The sequence below is a fragment of the Camelus dromedarius genome, chromosome 15, assembly GCF_036321535.1.
Source record: "Camelus dromedarius isolate mCamDro1 chromosome 15, mCamDro1.pat, whole genome shotgun sequence".
Taxonomy (NCBI): domain Eukaryota; kingdom Metazoa; phylum Chordata; class Mammalia; order Artiodactyla; family Camelidae; genus Camelus; species Camelus dromedarius.
The window spans coordinates 49,072,757-49,094,935 of NC_087450.1; the positions used below are offsets into that span (position 1 = coordinate 49,072,757).

General features: G+C 39.1%; 1 long non-coding RNA gene across 1 annotated transcript in view; it reads left to right on the top strand.

The window, feature by feature from the left end:
- Positions 1–22,179, top strand: part of LOC116157426 (uncharacterized) — a 641,699-nt gene that overhangs the window by 353,327 nt on the left and 266,193 nt on the right. The window lies entirely within an intron of this gene.

Below are 22,179 nucleotides of genomic sequence, written 5' to 3' on the forward strand. Positions count from 1 at the left end.
AAAGACCGTCACGTCCTAAGGAACTGGACTTTAGGAATCTAGATTGGTTGAAGCCCAAGAGAAGAACTATACAGCATTTCATAATGTGAGTATTCAAGTGGAGAGGCGATTCAGCCTTGCAGGGGATAGCTCAGAAACGAATTCTGAGTTCACGGTGGTGACGGCTTCTGAGGAGCAACACTGGCGGGCATTTCTCAGGGTCCCTAGGACGGTGCCAAGCCGCTCACAGACGCAGGCAGATTTTGAAAGGTGCGAGAGGGAGGAAGTGAGAACAACACAAAACAGAGATAAGCCTAACAGGGTAATGGAGACTTACAAGAACGACAGGCACGTCAGCCTCGCCCCAAACCCCCCCCCCGACGGGACGCCTAGGTGCTCTTTCAGGAAAGGAAGATGGCCTCGGAAGCAAAAGCCACGCTACGTGGGAATGGCAGGTGAATTCTCTCTTTTTCTCCACAGCAGTCTAACTTCTTCACGGTTGTCTGTGTTTCCTAACATTTGACTTCTAACTTCTTAGTCCAGGGATCTGGTTACCACTCCTAGGCAATCTGCGCTGTCTCATTGACAAACAGCAATCCAAAGGATGTTTTGCAGTTGTCACCTTGCCTCTCCTGGTGGCAGCATCTCCAGTTGTCCTCTGGTTTCCCCACCATCTTCTGTGCCAATTCTTTCCTCTCTAACAGGCCTTGAAATATGTTTGCATTCCTCAGTGCTCTGTCCTAGGCCCTCTCCCTACTTTTTCTATATTTTCTCTTGGCAGCAAACTTTTCACAAGTCCATTATGTCAATTTTTCTATGTCCAATTTGCAATATTGATCTGCCTCTTGAATTCAGGTTTGCAGCTCAGGTTTCTCCTCTGAGCTGCGTCCTTGGCAGCTCCATTCAAATTCAACTTCAGTTCTACAGGTTTGAAATTGAACTCACAACCTCACCATGATCTTTTTTTTTTTTTTTTTTTTTTTAGGACCGAGGCTCATTTTCTTTTCTGTGTTCACAACCATCTAGTTGGTTATGCAAACTAGAAGCATCTGAGCTGTGCTGGAACCTTCATAGTGCTTATCACCACACACTTCCCTTCTGAATATGTCTTAACAATGACTAAGTCTCTTCAAGTCACTGATCGCTCTATCCCAAACCATCCTCTGTCAGCCCAACTAGAGCAGGTGCCCTCTAACTTCTGTCTCCTCGTCATCTTGGTGTTCTCACACTTTATACTGCAGCTCAAGAACCTATATAAAATGAAATGTGGAGATGAAATCTTCTAGCTTAAAACATGCAATGGCTTCCCTCTGCAATCAGCCTGGCTTCTGAACTTCTTAACAGAACCTGGAATTTCTGGCAGCATCTCTGTCTCTCTTGTCTCATCTGCCACAATTTTCCACTTTGCTCTCTGAGCCTCTGTCACGCCGATATCCAATCAGCTCATTTTTTTCCCCTTTTTTAGTTTAATTTTTATTTTCATGGAATTTATTCATATACATGGTTTTCCAAAGCTATTGTTTTTCCTTCAAAATTCTGTGATGTGCTTTTATTGTTACTTTTTAATTGTTATTTTCAAGATGACATTCATTTAAATTTCTATTATTGAAAAAAATACTTCTTTGTTTTACAGTACTTTACACACATGCATCTCATCTTCCCATCCCTAAAATATGAATATATCATAGGCTTTGTTTAAATTAATTTTAGACTTTTTATTATTTGCCTATGAAATATTATTTGCTGCTGTCATGTAGTATATATAATATAGTTATATTTTTATTTATTCATTTTTAAAATTTTTCTGGAGTTAATTTTTATTTGCTCTTTTTTCATTAACTTATCATTAACTTACCCTCACACTGTCAAGCAACAATCTATATTTCCTCTTGACATATTTAAACACATCAAAAAATTTCTTAATCCAGAGTTGTTGAATGAAATGTATGTATGCATATGTATGTATTTTTCTCAAAGAAGTTCTTCATCTTTCTGCTTCAGTCTGACTGCTTGTCCCCTAGGTCTTCTGCCAAACTCTTGCCCTGAGATTTCCCTTTACCATCATCTTGGGTTTTCTTGGGCCTCTGTTGGGTTGAATTTTCTTTGCCACCTGCCCATGAGTCCTGATTAATTAATCATGTTTTGCTTTGTTTTGGTTTGCAGTGAATATATTCCAGTCTTTTCCTGAGAACCATATTTGGTAAATTTTTCTGAAACTGCATACATTTTATAATTTGTGTTCTGTTTTTGTAATTGAGTAATTTGAGGGCATTGTTTCCGGGGTTGCTACTCAACAACTGGTGTCATTCTGTCTCCTGATATTTTTTGTGCAATCTATTCTTTTTCTGCTCCAGAAGCTTGCAAGGCCCTCTGTTCATTGTTGGTGTTTCAGAATTTTATATTGATATGTCTTTGGTCCAGGTTTCTCTTCATTTTGCAGGAAATTCAGTGGTTCCTTTAATTCAAAGATAACTTTCAGGTGTGGGACTATTTCTTAAATTATTTCATGGATAATTTTCTTTGGTCAATACCCTCTAACCAAAGAAAACCAGCACATGTTCATAGCTGAACAAAGTTGTTTTTATTAACTTGCTTCAATGATGGGCAGTGCATACTGTGATGAACCATGAGGCATCTCAAAAATAGGGTAAAGAAAGGACTAATTACAGGGTTTGGTCTTGTGGTGAATTTGGGAAAGGTTAAAGAAAGTAGACTTTAGATTAGATGCTGTTGGGAGGTGAGGGAGTATCTTAGTCATTCTCATCTGGAAGGTAGGCAAAATGAAGCCACGCTCAAGCAGAAATAGTAAATAAGCAGCAATTATATTAGTTTAGAAAGCAGGCTATTTAGATATTTGTCTGATTTAGACAACTGGTTTCACTTCTGTCTGTACTCTACATGTTTATGGAGTAGTCTTGTTTTTGTCTTGCTGTGTTGTGACCAGAGAGTGTCTTTCTCTGACGTTAATTTTTTGTAAGATTACAGTCACCCCTTGGTATCTGTGGGGAATTGGTTCCATGACCCACGGTGGATATAAACATTCAAGGATGTATTAAGTCCCTTATATATAAGAGCATAGTGTGTGCATATAACCTAATCTCAACCTCCTCTATTCTGTAAATCACCTCTAGGTTATTTATATAATACCTAACACAATGTGAATGCTGGGTGAGTAGTTGCTGGTGTGATGCAAATTCAAGTTTTGCTTTTTGGTGCTTTGTGGAATTTTTTTTTTCTTTCAAATATTTTTGCTCTGCAGTTGGTTGAATCCATGGTTGCAGAACCTTCTGGTGCAGAGGGCTGACAGTATTCATGTTTGACAGAAGAGTCACAGGGCCTAGCTGGCCAGCCACAGTGCTGGGTCACCTCCCGGCTGTACCAACGCCCAGCTGAGAGTAGCAGGCCTCTTCTCGGCTGCTTTTCTTTCTCACCTTTAATTTATTTTTCTTTTTTCGGGAATTTGTTTTATTTGGTTGTTGAGCAAGATGGGCTAGCCCTTTAATTATCTTTTTACTTTTTGTTTTGTCTTTCCTATTTTCCATCTTTGTCTATTTCTGTTTTCTTTCCAGGAGATTTCCTAAAGTTAACTGGCATCTTTTCCAGTCAATTTAATCTTCTAGAGCTCCTTGTGGCTCTCCAGACATTTCTTTTCATGGCATTCTGTTCTTGTTCATGCATGGAATGCCTTATTTTGTTGCTGGAAAGATACACGCATTTAAAGATGGTTTTGTTTTGTTTTCATTTATTTTTATTTATTTATTTTTGTTTTAAGTTCTCTCTCTGCATTATTTCTCTTTCCTCTGGAAGTTTCTTTTTTCCCTTTCTGTTGATTCTTCCTTTTCCTTTCATATTTAGCAGTGAAACACTAAAAAGCTCTATGCACATGAGTATTTTTTCTTTTTTTCATATTAGTGGGCTTCTCTGTAGAGTGATGTTTCATTGGCGATCCCACACCATTACTACCTATAACTGTATTTATATAGTTAAGTTAGTTACTTAATTTTGTCAGAATCTAGACATCCTGTTTGCTTGACAGTGTAAATCTGGCTTGTAGGGGTTAAGGGGAAGCAAGCCAGGTAAAGAAGCTTGAAGTTGTAAACTCAGTATGTGCAAGTTTTTATTAATCTCCTTTTCAATATTGTGCCCCTGCTCTGGGCGTTCCAAATCCAGAGTCATAGGATAGAAAAGAGTAGGGGCAGCTGCCCATTTTTACATGGTTGGTGATGCATAAGAGTTTCTTGGAGTGTCTAAATTCTTCTCATACAGACTTTCATCCAGTTCCCTTAAGCCTCATGTGGACCTTGCTTTTAGAAAGTATTGAAACCCTAGTATATAGTTTTTTTTCTAGGGTGTTCTGGCATATATTGACTTTCACTTGATTTTCTCACTGCTAGCTTACGTAGTCATTCTCTGCATCTATAAATAAGTTACTCTTTACTCATCTGTCTCCACCTTCTACATTTTTTTGTTACTCCCTAATTTTCCTTTTGCTTTTTCACTGAGGATTTGAGGGTCACCAAAAGTAAGCAAGTCTCCATGTTTAACTAGATGTCTCAGTTCCTACTTTAAAAATAAGAAAGAAAAAAAACAGATTCTGAAAGTTGAAATGATAATGGCATGGATGCTGAGCTAGGATATAGAATGGGATATTAAAAAGAAAATATATAAGTGATCAAAAAGGAACCTGGTACATGATTTTATTAAGAGTAAGTTAGCGGGGAGGGTATAGCTTGGTGGTAGCATGCATGCCTAGCATGCATGAGGTCCTGGGTTCAATTCCCAGTAAGTACCTCCATTAAATAAACAAACAAACAAACAAATAAATAAACCTCCCCTCATAAATTAAAAAGATAAAATTTAAAAAAAGAGTAAGTTATATTGGTCTATCTTAATTCATTATCTTAATAAGTTAACTAACCTAGCCAATGAATGAAATGTGTTAGGTAAACTAGATGGTAGAATGGGCAGTTTAATATATATTGTTCACTTGATGTTGAGAAATAGTATGGGTAATGGATAGGATCAAGGGCTTTTTATTAACCAGTAATATGGGATTAAATCATGACTCTACTAGGTGTGTGACCTTGGACAAGTTACATAACATTTTATCTGCCACTTTCCTCATCTATAAAAATGGGCTTAATAATGCCCGTTTATTAAGTTGTTGCAAGTGTCCAATGGGATAGTATATGTCTGGTGTTGTGCCAGATTGTCATCAACTCAGCCTCATATCCACCCACTTCCATATTGTCCGTTGCATCACAGTGGAGAAGCTGGGACTACATACATTCCTCCAGATCTTTTTCCAATAAACCTTTAAACTAAATCCTGCCAAAGAAAAGCAAGAGTCTGAGATTTCCGTGAGGAGTGAAGGGAAGGCACTTTTCTTTGGTGGCCAGTGCGGGCAGAGTTGTAAACAAATGGCATCCAGGTTCCCTTCCTGGTGAGCTTCCTCAGACCACTCCATTCCTGCAGCCAGCTGAGATCAATAACCACCACCTCCCTGGATAAGCTCTTCCAAATCCCCTGCTTCCTACTGTAAGTGACTGAGAGCATCCTCCCGGGGACTGACCTGGGATTTCCTGGGCTTCTAGATTTGGTGAGCTGTTCCAGTGGCTTCTCTAACATTCACTCACCCCTTCTAACTTTTCTTTGACATCTAGCACGTGGTATCAAAAGTATTCCTACTCCATCATAGGGATACATGCACGGTAGGTGGTAGGGAGTAGTGTGGGAAACCAGATTGACCATGAGTTGATAATGCCAGCATCAGATGACCTAATGTTGTATACTAGACACAGTATTCAAAAACATAATGATAGGCTAAAGCAATAAGACAAATCAAATGAAAACATTAAGTGTTTGGTAAATATGACACAGAAAGAAAGCAAATGAAATCCATAGATTATAGTTATCCTATCTTGGCTCCATCGGATAAAGTTTTAATAATGATTTTTAAAGTTGGTTAGTATTCTAATGAACCTGTCATCTTTCTTTGTGTTTGCCCTGGATCTGTGTCTTATTTAAGCAAGTGACCTTGTCTTCTGAAGCTCCACATTTCCCACAGCACTTAGCACAGAGCCAACCATGTAAACTATCCTCACAAAGACTTATTAAATTAATTTCCTTAAATCCCTTCTGGACTGCCCATTTGCCTTCATTAATTATGTTAGACCTAGAGGAGATGACCTCTACTTGCTGTCATGATTGAATTACATCTTAGACTTGTAAGATTCTTTGAACAATGCAATTTTTGAGGGAAAGAGATAAACTATTAGAATTAGAATTATTCCTTTTACAGACAAGGAGATGAACATTTTCATCTTGCGTGAATTTTTCTCCCTCCCTCCCGCAAGCACATAGATGCACTAATGCCCCCCCCATACACTTTTTCTCATAATCATTTCTAGCTGCAAAATAATGGATTTGGAACGAGACTAGCGATATGCCTTCTCTTTTGTCTTTTCAGCTGGTAAACCACAAGTAAATATCAGTCTTAACTATTATAATGCAAAATACAAATATGCCATGTCAAACTATTTTTTAAATGATAGATTTTCATTTTTTAATTACACCAAGTATTTCTTCAGAGATTTAAGAGATTTTAAGCTTTATGAGCATTAATGCCTTTGTGATTGTGATTTGTTTGCCCCTAATTAAAAGAATCAGGAGTACATTTGGAAGAGAATATTGATGCACCAGGAAAACTTATGAAGAATGCAGCTACTGATTTTCTCCTTTTGTTTCAAAGATCAAAAATCTAGCACGTGGCAGAAATGAGGCAAATCTGTTATGATAGGATAATTGTGACTGTATCCTCTGTTCCATCATTCATTAAGAACAGGATAAGTATGAATCCTGGATTTTGCTAATCTGATGGTCTTGGCTCTGTTTTCAGTAAACAGTATAAATTATTTCCAGAAGAGCTGTGGAGAAAAATGGAAGATATTATTGCAGAATCCAGCACTCTCATAAAACTTAGAAAATTTCTGCCTGGCCCAGGAGACTCTAACTACCCCTGTGTCTTCAGCAGCCCAGGGGAAGACATCAGACAGGCTCTCTCACACTCAGTATCCTCATCCCCAGTTCTGGTTGCACCTGGATGAAAGAGAGTCTGCCAGCATTTCTTCAGCAGGCTTCTGGCTGTCAAAACAAACTAAAGCCTCCTGGGGATGCTCACACTTGCCTGCTGAGGAGAAAACACTGTGTTAAGTGTTTTACATACATTATCCTATTATATCCTTACAGAGCCTTTTGAGTAGAGTCTCCAATAAACAAATGGTGGAAGTGAATCTCAGAAAGGGCTACATTGTTAATAACCTATATCTGTTAAATGGAAAGACCTGGATTGGAGGCTCTGTTGCTTGGTACCAAAGCAGGTGGTACAATATACTGCTTCCCAGAACAGATCTGCCGGTGACATTAGCCCTAAACCCTCCTTATTCCGTTCCATTTCCTTGATGCCAGAGATTAACTGGTAGACGGCTTAAGGTGTTCTAAGTGATGGAGAGAAAGATTTTTTAGCTCACTGTGTGCTGAGAGTGCTGTTGTTACATGATAACACTGCCAATTAATTAAAATATTATTAATGCTAGAGCTCAGGCACCACCATGGAGTTGGGGTATTTTTCTGTTTGGTTCAGTGTGGTCCTTCGAGGCCTTAGAAGAGTGCCTGGCCAAATGAAAAAACAAGAAGGAGAAGAAGAAAAAGAAAAAGAAGAAGAAAAAGAAAAAGAAGAAGAAGAAGAAGAAGAAGAAGAAGAAGAAGAAGAAGGAGAAGGAGAAGGAGAAGGAGAAGGAGAAGGGGAAGGGGAAGGGGAAGGGGAAGGGGTAGGAGAAGAAGAAACTCAAGAAATAGCTGTTGAATGAATGCATTTCAGGTTGAGATGACTTCCTTCCAATGCCAACTTTGGACTTCCGGCCATTATTTTTGTTTTGTTGCAGGAAAGAAAGGTTGCACTTTGGAGGAATAAATGAACCTTTTAGAATTCACTGAGAAAAAAAAATAATAGAAGTTCCTATAAGCCACAACTAAATAGATATAAAGTCTCCAGCTGCTCCTTCAGAGTGGTTCACCACTGGTTATAAACTATAGGCATTTCTGCTTCCAGTCCACTAAAAGCATTCATTTTTCTTCAGAATAAGTTTTAGCCCATTAATCAAGCCCCTACCAGCAGTAGCTGGTGCACACATGTCAGGAGGAAAAGGATGCCTTGGTCTAAACAACCAGAATGCCCAAAGAAACAACTTATTTTCGGGGAGGTTTTGTGTATTTGTTCCTAATTAATGTTCCTCTAGTATGGATGCAATTTGGAGTGATACCTGACTTCCGCAGGATTCCAGGGGCTGCTTTGCTTGTATATGCATGTTTAAAACCAAGAAAGAGAGAGTGACAAATTTTTAAAAAATGGAAAGGCATAAAGGGAAAGGAAAGAGGTTTATGCAAGTAAATAGAGATGACAAGTTACAGAAGATAGAAAGAACGTAAGCAGACAAGAAAGGGAATTCCATTATACTTCAAAGGGAAATGAGCCTGTAAGTTGACTATTAAGATATGATTTAAAATATTATGTACATTGAGAAAAACAACATTCTGGACTCACGAGTCAGGCTGTACTTTCAATGAGCCACATCTGACCTGCACAGCTGTCTACCATCACCTGGTCACAGTTGGCCCCCTTGAAGGCATGGTGTCTAGGAGAAAAAAAAACAAAAGCAAGTATCAATATCTCTCTTCCTGATTTGTATTTTCCCCAATGATCCCTGTTTACTAGTGTAGGGGGACAGAAAGAATACTTGCCAATGCATGGTATTTCTGCAGCAGAGGGAAGATTGAAGATTTTCCTTCTAACTATAGCATCCAGGCTTTGCAATAAAGTAGGTGGCTTGATCGTTTATATAATCATTATTTTTAAGGGAGCAATTCAATTCCCAAATTAAAGAGCTGATGTATATAAACAGATATGATGCTCCCTTAGCACTCTCATTGAGAAGTTACTTTTTAATTGCTTTGCTTATAATTTCAACTTCAAAGCCAGTAATAGCTTTCGAATTAATAGCTCATAGCCCATTTGATACACTGATATTTAATTAATGAGTTCATAACTCCAGCGGCACATCGCCTTTCTGACGGCTCCTCCAGGTTGTTAGTTTCCATATTGCTGACTGTTTTCTGCTAACCATTCTGAGAGAGGTCATTTTGCCCATGTAATCTTTTCGGGCTGGATAGTGAAAAAGAATGGGCTCAATCAGAGAGAGAGTTGCTCCCTTCCTGCTCAGTGGAGTAGCTAGCTACCTTAGGCCTCCGAGGATGGCTGGAATTTCACATTGTTTTTTCTTAGAACATTAGGACCTGTCTACACTGATGTTACCCACAATACCACTCACTGAATAACTGTACCTCTATGGGGTTTGGAGGTGGGGTGGTGAATGAGCCCACACATCTGCCTTCTCTTTTCCAGAAGCCTTTCGAAATACAGCCCACACCACTCCTCCTCCCCATGGCTCTCCTGGTCACTTTGCATGAGTTGATAAACTGTGGCCTTCGAATAAAGAATGTGTTTTCAATTTTTAAAGGATTGTAACAAAACAAACAAACAAAAGGAAATGATGAAAATCATGTGAGCACTTTACAGAAAAAAAGCTCCCTGACCCCTGAAGGATAATTAACACTCGCCATCGGCTTTTGTAATTGAAATCCTTCCCCTGGGCACGGCCTGGCCAATTTTCCTCTCCAGTTCACAGAATGCATTTTCTCGAGGTGTCAGTGACAGTGATGAGGCTCTTCCACAACAGGCCAGCCCTGCTCACAGGCTAGTCCCACCGCCGTTCACAAGGCTACCTGGCGTTCATTATCCCTTTTGTAGGTGAATCAGCACCATTTAGTATTGTGGCCTCTTACAGGGTTTCCCAGTAAAGTAAAGGTCTCTGACCTTGAATCTCAGTCTACAAAGTCCTACCCGCGCCCCGAAACAATGTCTTCAGGTATGACTTGTGGCATTTGGTCCACCATTTGAAATCAGCTCTGTTGAATTTAAAATGTTGACCTATGAGAGGATTCTACTGAAGAGCAGTGACTCTTGGGACATTCACGTCCGCAGTTGTAAAACTGCTCTCGTGTTACCCACCAGGGGTTGGCTGATTGCCAGAGAGAGCCAGGGCTAGTGAGAGTGTGACACAGAGGAAGCACTGAGAGAGGGGCAGAGGATCACGCCTTACGTGTGTATCTGTCAGCTCTCTTGGTGGATAATTAATTTATCCAGAACCTCTCCAGAAATAGGTCTTCACAGGAGAAAGGAAATACCAAAAGAACAGAGGAAAAGAAGCAAACACAAGTATGTCTACTTCATTGTGTGGCTGAGGGCTGGCCCTGCCGGAATGTTATAGATGGCCATGAAGTTAGAGGTAATTAACGATAATTGAAATAGCTGTGAGTTATTAGTGGTATTTGGATTATTAAGATAAAGATAATTATAATAAAATTAGGTACTACAAATGGTGATTGCATTAATGATTTTAATTTTAATGATTTCTTTAAAAGTGTGCTAGAAATAGATTTTCCATAAAGGGACTAATAATAATGGTGATGATGAAAGTAATAGTTACCATTTATTAAATGCTTACCATGCATCAGGAACGGGGCTGTGTTCTTCATGTACATTCTCTTAACTGATTACAAATGTTACGATGATGTGGATTAATGAAAGAAGGGAACGTCTGCGAATTTTGAGGGAGTATGTGCCTAGACAGTTGTTATCAGAGGAAAGAATTAGCTGAAGGGTTCATTAGAATTCCACATATGAAGACTTTCTATTGTAAGGAGAGCATTTCTGAACTTCATCTTCCTAAGATCAGCAAAGGGAAAACATTTGAGATAGACCCCCGGACTCCTGCACAGGAAACTCGCTTCCACACGCACGGATGGGAGGCTCATGCAACATACACGACCTCGAAAGGAGCCCTGACTCAGAACGACCCACTCAAAGTACAGCAAAAGTCGTATTTGCTTTGTCCTGAGTCTGGCATGTTTCAGTCTATTATCAGCTCCTGAAAATGTTGAGCACTGGTGCAAAGGGAACACAGGTATCTGCAATTATATATGAAATTCTGTCATAAATAAGCCTGCGAAAACGCAAAGATCTGCTTTATATTTTGATTGTCTTTGAACTTGTCTCCAAAGACATTGCATCAAAAAAGAGATAAACAAATAATAATAAAAGGCCCTATTTATTGAGTGTTTAGAACATGCAAGATATTGACAAGCATTTGGAGTATGCTCTAGCATCTGAGTGAGCTGGTAACATGATCCCTGCTTTACTTGTAAGGTAACTGAGGCTTAAAGAACTTTCATGATTTCTCCAATGCCAGGCAGACAACATATAATGTCAGTGAGATTGAGGTATGTAAGTCTTTATAGGATCTCTTAGCCATTAAGCTATCAATTGTTAAATTTGGTGCTTTGATGTAATGTCCGTTCTGTGTATGTGTGTGTGAGTGTTGTGTGTGTGTCTTTGCATTATGAGCCGCTGAGAACAAGGGCAGCTAGACTCACAGCAGCGAGCAGTGTTATGCATTTAATTAGCACATGCTTTGATGATGCTGGTGACGTGCAGCCTTTTTCCTCTCTTCTGCTCTGAGCTATCCATCAACATGGAGCAGGATCCTTCCTCTTTGTACTACTGGGAAACTAAGCCCTAAGGTGTGTTGGGAAAGGAAAATCATTCATCAAATTTCAGTTTCTCTGCTTTTGTTTTCTCTTTTTGCATGTGCACACAGCCAGCTGTCTCGAATTTTGAAAAATTCCAAAGCTCTCCTGTCCATTGAGTTAAAAATCTTTCCCCTCCATTTAGTCTGTGAACCAGCATCTTTTTCTAAATCGAAAGCCTTATAAAAAGCCAGTGGATAGAAGCAGGGTTTATGTAACTGCGGAACTGCTGCTCATTTTGGATTCCACTCAGATTTGGTTCAACACGCCATGCTTGGGAATTGGGTAAAACTATTAAAGTCATCAAATACCTGAATATAAAGCCTAACTATGAAAACAAAGAGAGGCTTTCTTAAGCCCTCTGGAGGTGATTTTTAAAATGCCTTTGTCCTCCTCAGGGACACATCTTGCCAGCAAGCAGGTTCCTTCCTTGTCACAGAATCAGGTCAAGATGGCCCACTGTGTGGACGCATGAGTTTGAACGGTCCCACTGAAGCCCACGTGAGGTTCTAAGCAGAGATCACTGAAAACCTCCATTACTCTTAATGATCTTTTGGAATGTGTACTACCTTCCTTTTTTTCCCTTTTTGGTTTATGGGATGGTATCTTGCAGTTGGCAAAGCAAATCCGAGGAACACCCAAAGTTAAATGTGTGAATAAAATATAAGAAAAACATAGTAATGACTAATAAGACGTAAATGCCAGGAAATTCTCTTGTCTTTTAAATTAGACATCTGCGCCCTATTTTTACATGCTCATCACCATAAGCGCTTTAGCATGTTTTCCCCAATCTGTCAGCACAGACATATTCTGCAGGCCTTTAAGCTTTAACACCTTCGCGGCTACAGAAATGCCCGGGCAGTCGCTCTCAGGGAACATCTGCTGAAATCAAGAGATTTCAAGAGATCGAGCGCTTTGTTCCGGGGGCTGGCACACAGCCACGTCTCTAATGAAGGGAAGAACTGTGTTTCTGGGTCACGTCTGCAGAAAGATGGGCTTGGGGGACGCCGCATCTCCCCGACAGGCCTCCTTGTCGTGTGGATTGGCCGGTTCAGACCTTGGCCTCACGTCCACCCAGGAAGAGGGGAGCAGATGAAGGGCCGTCTCCAAACGGAGCCGCCTCAAGCCCACACATGTTTGCACAGCTTGCCAAGTGGCAAGAGTGTGGGCAGATCCTATCTGCAGACAAATAATTGGCCTGGAGATGCTGACACGCCACTTGATTGCTGCTGGGAAAGAGGATAGTCAGGGTTTTAGGAGCCAGCTCTGCCCACTAGGGGGAGCCGTACTGGACGTCTAAGGGTTTTTAGAGCCCACCCCGACCCCATTCCCAATGCATCCAAAACTGCTAGTTCACCTGTCTGAAGCCTCAGAACCTACCCCTCTCTACCACACTCTAGAAAAAGTTTATCTTTGAATAGTGAGAGACGGGCTTAAAAATAACCACCCCCAGAATGGGAAAAGGGCTAACAAACATTCATTGAAGTAGAAATGCCTGATAAATTGTTCTGGAAAGCAGAATAAGGAAACTGACCTGCTGAAAGGTTGTGAAAGGGCTGAGGAGGAAGAGAGCAGACGCAGAAACCTCGGGAACAAAAACATAGTCAAGGACACAAAGCCTGTGTGTGTGCCTCTATTATCAAAGCTCAAAGCCAAATAATTCTGTTAAAATGTGTCTGTTCCTTTGCTGCACATTTTACATCATATCCCTGACTTATTCGTTTAACCAATAACCCTGTGAAGTTCTTTCCATTTTATAGATGAGGACACTAAGGCTCAAAAACAAACAAAAAAAATCAGTGACTGGCACAAAATTAGCCGAGAGAGATGCGTGGATTATTTTGGAAAGTGAGTGGAATTTGGAGACAGAGATGTGAATCCCATTTTCAGAAGTGCTTAGCTCTGTAACCCTGAGCGAGTTACTTCAGCTCTCTGTGCCTGTTTCTGCATCGGTACTAGAGGGATGAAAATAGCCTCTTTTCAGAGTTGTCAGGAGGCTAAAAGTTTAAATGACTTTTCCAAGTTTATGCAACTGGCAGGAATCAGTGAGTAACGCACACAGTACAATTCTCACTACATGGCAAGTGTTAAATAAACATTCGCTAATATCAGAAGTGGCGGAGCCTGGATTTAGACTCAGGTCTCCCAGGCCTACGTGTGTTATGTCCTGTCACCTGTTATACTGGCATCCCCACAAAGGACAATTACACGGAAACAAGGGATGTTTTGCCACTTACGCAATTGTGGCCAATGACAGCATCAAGATATATCGAGGAACATTATTCATATTGATCATCACCCTCTCTTCAAGAGACAAAAGCAGTTTCTGTAAATGAATCTCGCACAATTTAGGAGAATAAAGAAGTCATTTCCATGCACACAAGGCTTAGTCTGGTGATCTGTGCCTCCCAGAGAACTTCACTCCCTCACCTTCTATGAAGCTTTCTCTCAGACTCCCAGCCCGTTGATTTGAGTTTCTCTGAGCTGCAACTGCCCCTAATATCTTTGATACAAATTCAGTCATTTATTCTTTTACAAGTATTTACTGGGCTTCCGGTGTGTGTCAGGCACCGTTTGGGGCACTGAAGGTGGAGCAGTGAATAAGACCGACAAGCCCTCTGCTTTTATTCTGCGTGTGTGGGATGGGAACAGACAAAATAAACACGTAACGAGTAAATAGATGAGTAAGTAGTTTTCTGTAGCTTTTGTAACAAATTACCACACACTCAGTGGCTTAAAACAGCAGAAATTTATTCCGTCATAGTTCTGGAAGCCAGAACTTCAGAACTGTATTCCTGGATCAACACTAAGGTGTGAGCAGGCCACACTCCCCACAGATTCTCCAAAGGAGAGTCTGCTTTTTGCCTCATCCAGCTTCTGGTAGCTGCTTAAGTTCCTTGGCTTGTGGCCACATCAGTCTCTGCCCTCTCCTGTGTGTGTGTGTGTGTGTGAGATCTTCTTCTACCTCTGTCTTATGGGAGCACTTGTGATGGCGAGTCAGGCCCACTCTGACAATCTAGGATAATCTCCTCATTTCAAGATCTCTAATTATATCTGCAAAGGCCCTTTTAATCCAAATAAAATAATATTTACAGATTCTAGCAGATACAATCCGATAACTTTGGGGTGTATTATTCAGCCTACTACAAGCAATATGTCAGATGCTGATATGTATTCTGCAAATAAAGTTAACCAAGATAGGGGAGATAAAGGACAGTGTGGGGCTAGGAACTAATATTTTACACAAGGTAGGTGGGGGAGATGTCACTCATATGGTAGACTTGAGCAGAGACTTGAAGGAGGTGAAGCCACCTGGAAGAGGAGAGTTTCGGGTGATGGGGATAGCCTGTGCAAAGGTCCTGAGTGACATTCAGGTGGCCTGTGTGCTGCTGCAGCAAAGTGAACAAGAGCTGGTGGGTAGGAGATGAGGTCAAACAGGAGGGAGGCCAGCCATGCAGAGCCTCACTGGCCAGTGTAAGGGCCTTCATTTGGAGTGAAATGGGAAGATGTAGGAGGAATCTAGGGATCTGGTATCCAATTAAGAGGTTGTTGCAGTAATTTAGGTAAAAGATTATAAAAACTTCAACCAAACTGTGCCCTAGGATCATACACTAGCAGCTGGCTTCTGTAGGTCCACAGGATCTCAACATCTCAGTAAAGGTCAAATACGCATCCAACCAGAATGCAGAAAGTACAGTAGCTTAGACACTCATGCCAACAAAGCAGCATGAACGCCACTCTCACACTCCTTCCAGGGAATGAAAATGTCTCTCTCAACCAGAGGAGCCTGCAGGGGAAATCCTTCGTATCGATGGGAAAATTAATGAAATTACTTTTTTGATTCTTTTTAGAATCTTTCTGTTTGGTTATTTTAAGTGAGGACTAAGCACATTACCTCACATTTGAAATGACCTTTGAAGAGCAAGATTTTAAACACTGAGCCCAGGTTGCCAGATATGCACTACGAAGGGTGATTGGCCAGATTGAAACTCACTGTATTAATACATTGGAAGCACCTATTAGGATTTTAATTAGAGGTCAATAAGCCAAGTGAGCTAGCTGTACTTCTCCTCTGTGAGTAGCATGACAGTAGGCCATTAAGTGGCTTTCCTTCATTTTATTTGCTTAATTTTATTTTAGGACAAATCATATTTTCTCTGCTGGAGGAGAGAGAATCTACGGTGGGAAACTGTGCTCTGTTTATAGAACAAAGCACAAGAGGGTAGAGTGAAACAAATCCGCAAAGCCCATCGCGTGGGATGGTAGTTTCCTTTACTTGGTGATGAATGGGTGGTGTGGATCATCTTGATAACCCGTCAGCTGAGTGGAGATTTATCAGCTGCCAGCAAGAAAAGTGATTGAGCCCTGTGGTTCTATGAATGATAGTAAAAAACCTATTAGTTGTCCAGTGTTTGTCCAGGTGGGATAAATCCACGGCAGCCTGTTTCACCCACTGATCACGATGAAAAACTCTGGACAAAATACAAAAAGCGGCTCTCAAAGGACTCCAATTATATGTATACTAGGCTGCTTGAAGTTGTCTCACATCTCACTCACGCTTCGTTCTTTTTTTATCAGCTATTTTCTTCCCTGTGGGTTTCGCTTTGGATTGTTTTTATTCCTATGCCTTCAAGTTAATGAATTATGTTATTCTGTAGTAGCTAATCTGCTGTTAATCTCATCCAATGTAATTTCCACTTCAGACATCGTACTTCTCAGCTTCTACAAGTTTGATTTCAATCTTTTTATGTCTTTCATGTTTCTATTTGACGTGTTCAAAATTTCAGTTACCTCCATTAATGTAAAGAATACAGTTATAATAATTATGTCCTTATTTGCCAATTCTTTGTCATTTCTGAATCTGCTTTTGTTGATTGGCTGAACTTTCCTGCTGTTCTGCATGACTGTTAATTTTCGACCAAATGTCAAACATTATGAATTTTGGAATGCTGAATATTTTTGCACTCATATAAGTGTTTTTGAACTTTATTTGGGGACACATTTCAGTTATTTGGACACAGTTTAAACTTTTTAAGGCTTGCTTAAATTTTGTGATGACACGATCACAGCAGCCTTTAGTATAAGGCTGACGTTGGTCCACTGTTTAGGTAACACTTCTTTGAGTACTTTACTTGATGCCTGAGGAATTATGCAGTTTTTCCACTCCAGCTGGTGAGAACACAGCCTGTTCCTGGTTGTGTGTGTGCACTGCACATTGTTTTCTTTAATTATTTTGGGTGTCATTTGTTGTGTCTTCTTCCCCAGCTGCAGGTGGTTTTTTCAGAAGCATGTGTTGATCAGTACCTTGCTCAATACTCAAGGGTGAACCGCTACAATTTTCCAGGCACTCTCATCTCTCTTTCTCTGTTTCTGTCTCTATCTGTCTCTTTCTCTCTGTATTTGTGTGTATGTGTGTGTTTGTATAGATCTCCAGTACTTTGGCTTACAGACTCTACCCTCTTTCCTCCTGGCCTTCTTAGAGATTCATCTTAGCCTCCTCAACTCAGGGAGATTTCCTCTCTCTTTCTCAGTTCTCTTCCTCTGGCTACAGAGTGCAAACTATCTCTAGTAGTAAGTTTCAACTTACTACTCTGATCATTCATAGGGTTCAGCTTGTTTCTTCCCTCTCTTAGCAATCAATTCAAATCCATTAAAAAAAAAAGGACCTCAATCCATCTCTCTCACCTTATAAAAATACTAAATATGGATTATGTATCTAAATTGTAACACCTACAACTAGAAAACTACTAGAAGAAAGCTTAGGGGAAAAAATCTCTTGAATTAGTCAGCATTATTAGATATGACACCAAAGGTATGATTCACCAAAGAAGAAATTGAGAAATTGGACTCATCAAAATAAAATATTTTTCTCTGTGAGAGATACTGTTAAGAGAGTGAAAAGACAAGCCATAGATTTTAAGAAAATATTTTCCAATCACATATCTGACAAAGGACTTGTATCTAGGAAATGTACTCTCAAAACTTAACAATAGGAGAAACAAAAAAGCCAATAAAAATTTTTGAACAAACGCTCAGCAAAGATGATGAATGGATGACAAATAACCACAATAAATAAAGTTTGAAATTGTTCATCTTTAAGAAAATGCAAATTAAAACCACAATGAGATACTTCTACATACTTAAGAGTATGGATAAAATTAAAACAAACAAAAATAACTGACAGTACCAAGTACTACTGAGGATACAGAGCAGGAATAACTCTTACTCATAACTATGGAGATGCAAGTTAGTAAAACCACTTTGGAATATAGTTGATGTACACCTAACATGAGACCCACTAATACCACTCCTACCTATTTACTCAAGAGAAACAAAAACTTACATTCAGATACAACCCGCATGTGAATATTTGCAATTGTATTTCTGATGTCCCTGCCCAAATGTCCTTCAACTGATGAATAGATAAACATACTGCAGTATATTCATGTGACTTGATACTACAAAGCAATAAAGAGAAATGAACTATTTATACATGAATCAACATAGATAAATCTCTCATACATTACTCAGAGAGAAATAAGCCAGACCAAAAAAGCTACATGCCTACATATATGGTTTCATTTTTATGATATCCTCAAAAACACAAACATCTGTAGTTGTCAGGATTCTGGAATGGGGATTGGTTGACTATAGGAGAGCTGCCCAGTGGATTTTTTTGGGTGATGGAAGTCTTCTGTATCTTGTAGTGGTGCTTCATTACTTTACCCATTTTCCAAAACACATAGAACTCTTCACAAGAGGTAGTGGAATTTACTGAATATAAATTTAAAATAAGTACATTTTAAATGCCTTTTTATTTTTGTTTCAAGCAAAGAAATGTACCTCCAAAGTACATGATGTCCGAAAGAATTTGATGGTTGACAAGAGTTAGTTGATGAATTTTAACTTGTCATCACAAATTATCCAAATTGTAGCTTTGCTCTAAATGGTTGGACTCTTAACAGGAAAAAGGATCCTGTTTGGACTTGAATTTCTCCTTGCTTCCTTTAGGATGGTGAGAGTGCTTCCAATAATACCAAACAAGAGGAGCTACTAATGTAATGAGAGTCACCATGGGTACCCTGAATGGATCACAGGTTTAGAAAAAGAAAAAAGGCCATAAGAACCTCCTAAGAAACTTATCCAAGGAAGTCTTTTCTTGCTACTGTTTGCCTGGCAACCTCTTAATGCTTTTCTGAGGAAAGTTCAAAGTACTTCTTTGATCTTTTATCCTCTCTCATATCCTCATCCACCCTGAACTAATACCTATCTTTCCTTCCTTTAGCTTTCTGTTTAGTTCTCTGTCACCAAAACTCCAAAGTCAATCCCATGCGAGCAGACTTTTATATCTTATTCTTTCCTTCTTACTGTCTGGAATATTCTAGAATATGCATGTCACCACCACCACCACACCGTTTTCTTGAAACACTTTATCTTCCAGGTTTTAGTATTGCCACATCCTCTGGGTTTACGTCTTCCTAACACCAGCCAGCACCTTCTAATTTTATGTGCTGACTCCTCTGCTCTTTCAGGGTTCTAAATGCGGTGCTAGCCCTACTTGTGTTTGAAAGTCTCCTTTCTTGTCAAACCATCCGGGCTCCTTGAGTAACCATGCCTCATTCTACAGGTGCAACTAAAACAGTAAGCTGGCAACACCTGTGAAAGGCTGCCAGTTGTCCCTCCCCAAATCTGTTTGCTCCATCCTCTTCAGTGATAGAATTTTATCTGGGCTGAATTTTCCAGCCTCCCTTATAGTTAGGTGAAGTAAGCTTTCATCAGTGAAATATGAACAGATGTAATTAGTACATTATTTGTTAAGATGATTGTTACTTTTTGTTAAGATGATTGTTCTTCCCTGCCTACTGGGTTAGGCATGGTTACAACTAGAACAGCCACCTATACAGACACAGAGAGGGGAGCCATATGTTGAAGTCTTCAGAAATCATAGATCCCTTGCAAGGTGTCTTTAAAAATTTTTAGTCTTCCTCAACAAGTATACTTTAACTTTAAATTCTCTATCTGGAAATTTTCAGAGAGCTGACTTTGATCTAGTGGAGTTGTTTTGGCTGCAGATATTTGTAGAGAGAAAAATGTGTCTGGGGATTTATGTGCAACCTACATTTAAGATGTTGACAGCCAATAATGACATCTAAGCTCTAGGTTGAAACAAACATGGAAGCAAAATGTCTACCCCTAAAGGAATGTTCTCCTGCAGGATAATGCTGAATATATGATCAAGATAGACCTTTCCCTTAAATTATACTCATTTTTGTCTTCTCCCTTTTTCTTGCCTTCCCTCACCTATTCACTTGCAGGATTCCCTTGGGAGTATTTTTTAATAAAACACTTGCATACAAGTTCAATCTGAGGGTCTGCTTCTGCAGAATCTGACATAAAGCACTGCTCATGTTCTAAGTCAGTCTCTTAGTCTCTTACTCAATTATATAACAAATAGGTTAAAGAAGAATTTCTTTATATAAAAATGAGCGCACACACCCACACATCAGTGTGGAAACAATAAAGTTACTATAGGAAACTATAGGGAATTTAGGATACCCAAATCTTAAGACACCCAAAGTTTACACCTTCAGTGTAAAATAGAATAAAAATTAACTTGAACCTTGGTGAAATTGAGAATAATACCTCATCATCAATATTGGTATTACAGAGCTAATTTTTTTTTAAAATCAGGAGACAATAACTAAATCTCATACACCAATGGTTAAAGTGTTTTCCACAGGGAAAGCATCAGACAAAATGCTTTATGTTTATCAAACATTGAAACTACAAGTAAATCAAATACCCCCAAGATAGAGCATATATTGTACATTTTCTATGGGCACTTGAAAGCAATTTGTATTCTGCTATTGTTAGGTGAAATATTCCATAAATGTTGGTTAGATTCTTTCAGTGGTTTGTGGTACTGTTCAGTTCTTCTATACCGTTGCTAATTTTCTGTCCAGTTTGATCAATTATTGACAGAGGAGTGTTCAAGTCTGAACTATAACTGTAGATTTGTCTATTTCTTCTGACAATACTATCAGTTTTTATTTCACTTATTTTTCACCTTTTGATTTTATATTCACATTTAGGTTTGCTATGTCTTCTTGGTAGACTAACCTTTTTTTTCATTATACAACATCCCCTTTTATCTCTGATAATTTACTTTGCTCTGAATTCTATTTTATTTTACATTAATGTAGCCATTTCTCCTTTACTTTGATTAATGTTTACATGATTTATCTTTTCCCATCTTTTTACTTTCGGTCTGCCTATATTGTTGTATTTGATGTAATTTTCTTTGTAAGTAATGTATATATAGTTGGGTTATTTATTTAATATACTCTGCTAATCCCTGTCTTTTCATTGATGTATTTATACCACTTATATTTAATGTAGTTTTTGAGGACTTAAGTTTACCTCTTTTTTTCTGTTTTTTTTTTCTTTCTAGTTTTGTTCTGTTTTTTCTATCTTTGTACAGGTTGAGCATTTTTAAAAATTCCATTTTCATTTATCTACTGTTTTGAATATATCTCTTTCTATAGTATTTTTAGTGGTGGTTCTAAGTATTACATGCATAACATCACAGTCTAATGTTTTGTCAGCCCTCATTGGTCTTTATGAGTTTTTGATTTCTTCAGTTCCATGTCTAGGTCATATGAGTGGAAGGAAAACTCAGGGAATTTACCGCTTCTTTGGGTCCTGATGAGTCAGGGTAGTCTGCTTTCTTTATTCCACCTTTCAGGATTTTCTTATGTTTGCTGTATGTATGATGTCTAAAGTTTTCATTGTAGTTAGTTGGAAAATAGGGGGAAATATATTTACTCCATCATCCTAGAAGAAGAAATCCAAAATATTTATTTTCATTTGGTTTTTTCATAATAAATTTTAAGGTAAAATAACTAGAGTTGAGGAAATATTCTAAGTTAGAAGCACTGTCCACTAGGAATATATATGAATTTCCTAATACTGCTGCAACAAATTACCACAAATTTAGTGGCTTAAAATAACACAAATTTATTATCTTATAGTTCCGGAGGTAAAAAATGTGAAATGGGTCTCACTGAATAGGATTGTGCTCCTTATGAAGGCTCTAGGGGATAATCTGTTTACTTACCTTTTCTAGTTACTAGATTCTGCCTACATTCTTTGATTTGGGGCTTTCTTCCATTTTTAAACCAGCAGTTGTATAACTCTGACCTCTGCCTTTGTTGTCACATCTCCTCTGACTCTGACTCTCCTGCCTCTCCTTTTCACTTATAAAAACCATTTCAATTACATTGGTCCCACCCAGATAATCCACCTCAAGATCATTAGGTGATCACAGCTGCAAAATCCCTTTTGCTGTGTGAAGATAATGTATCCACAGGTTCTGGAGATCAGAATGTGGACCTCTTTGGGAGGTCATTATTCAGCCCATCACAGAAAGATTTATTTAGAAGAGCTCTCTCGTCTCACTTTTAAGCCATATATGCATTTAACATAGCTTTGAGTCAA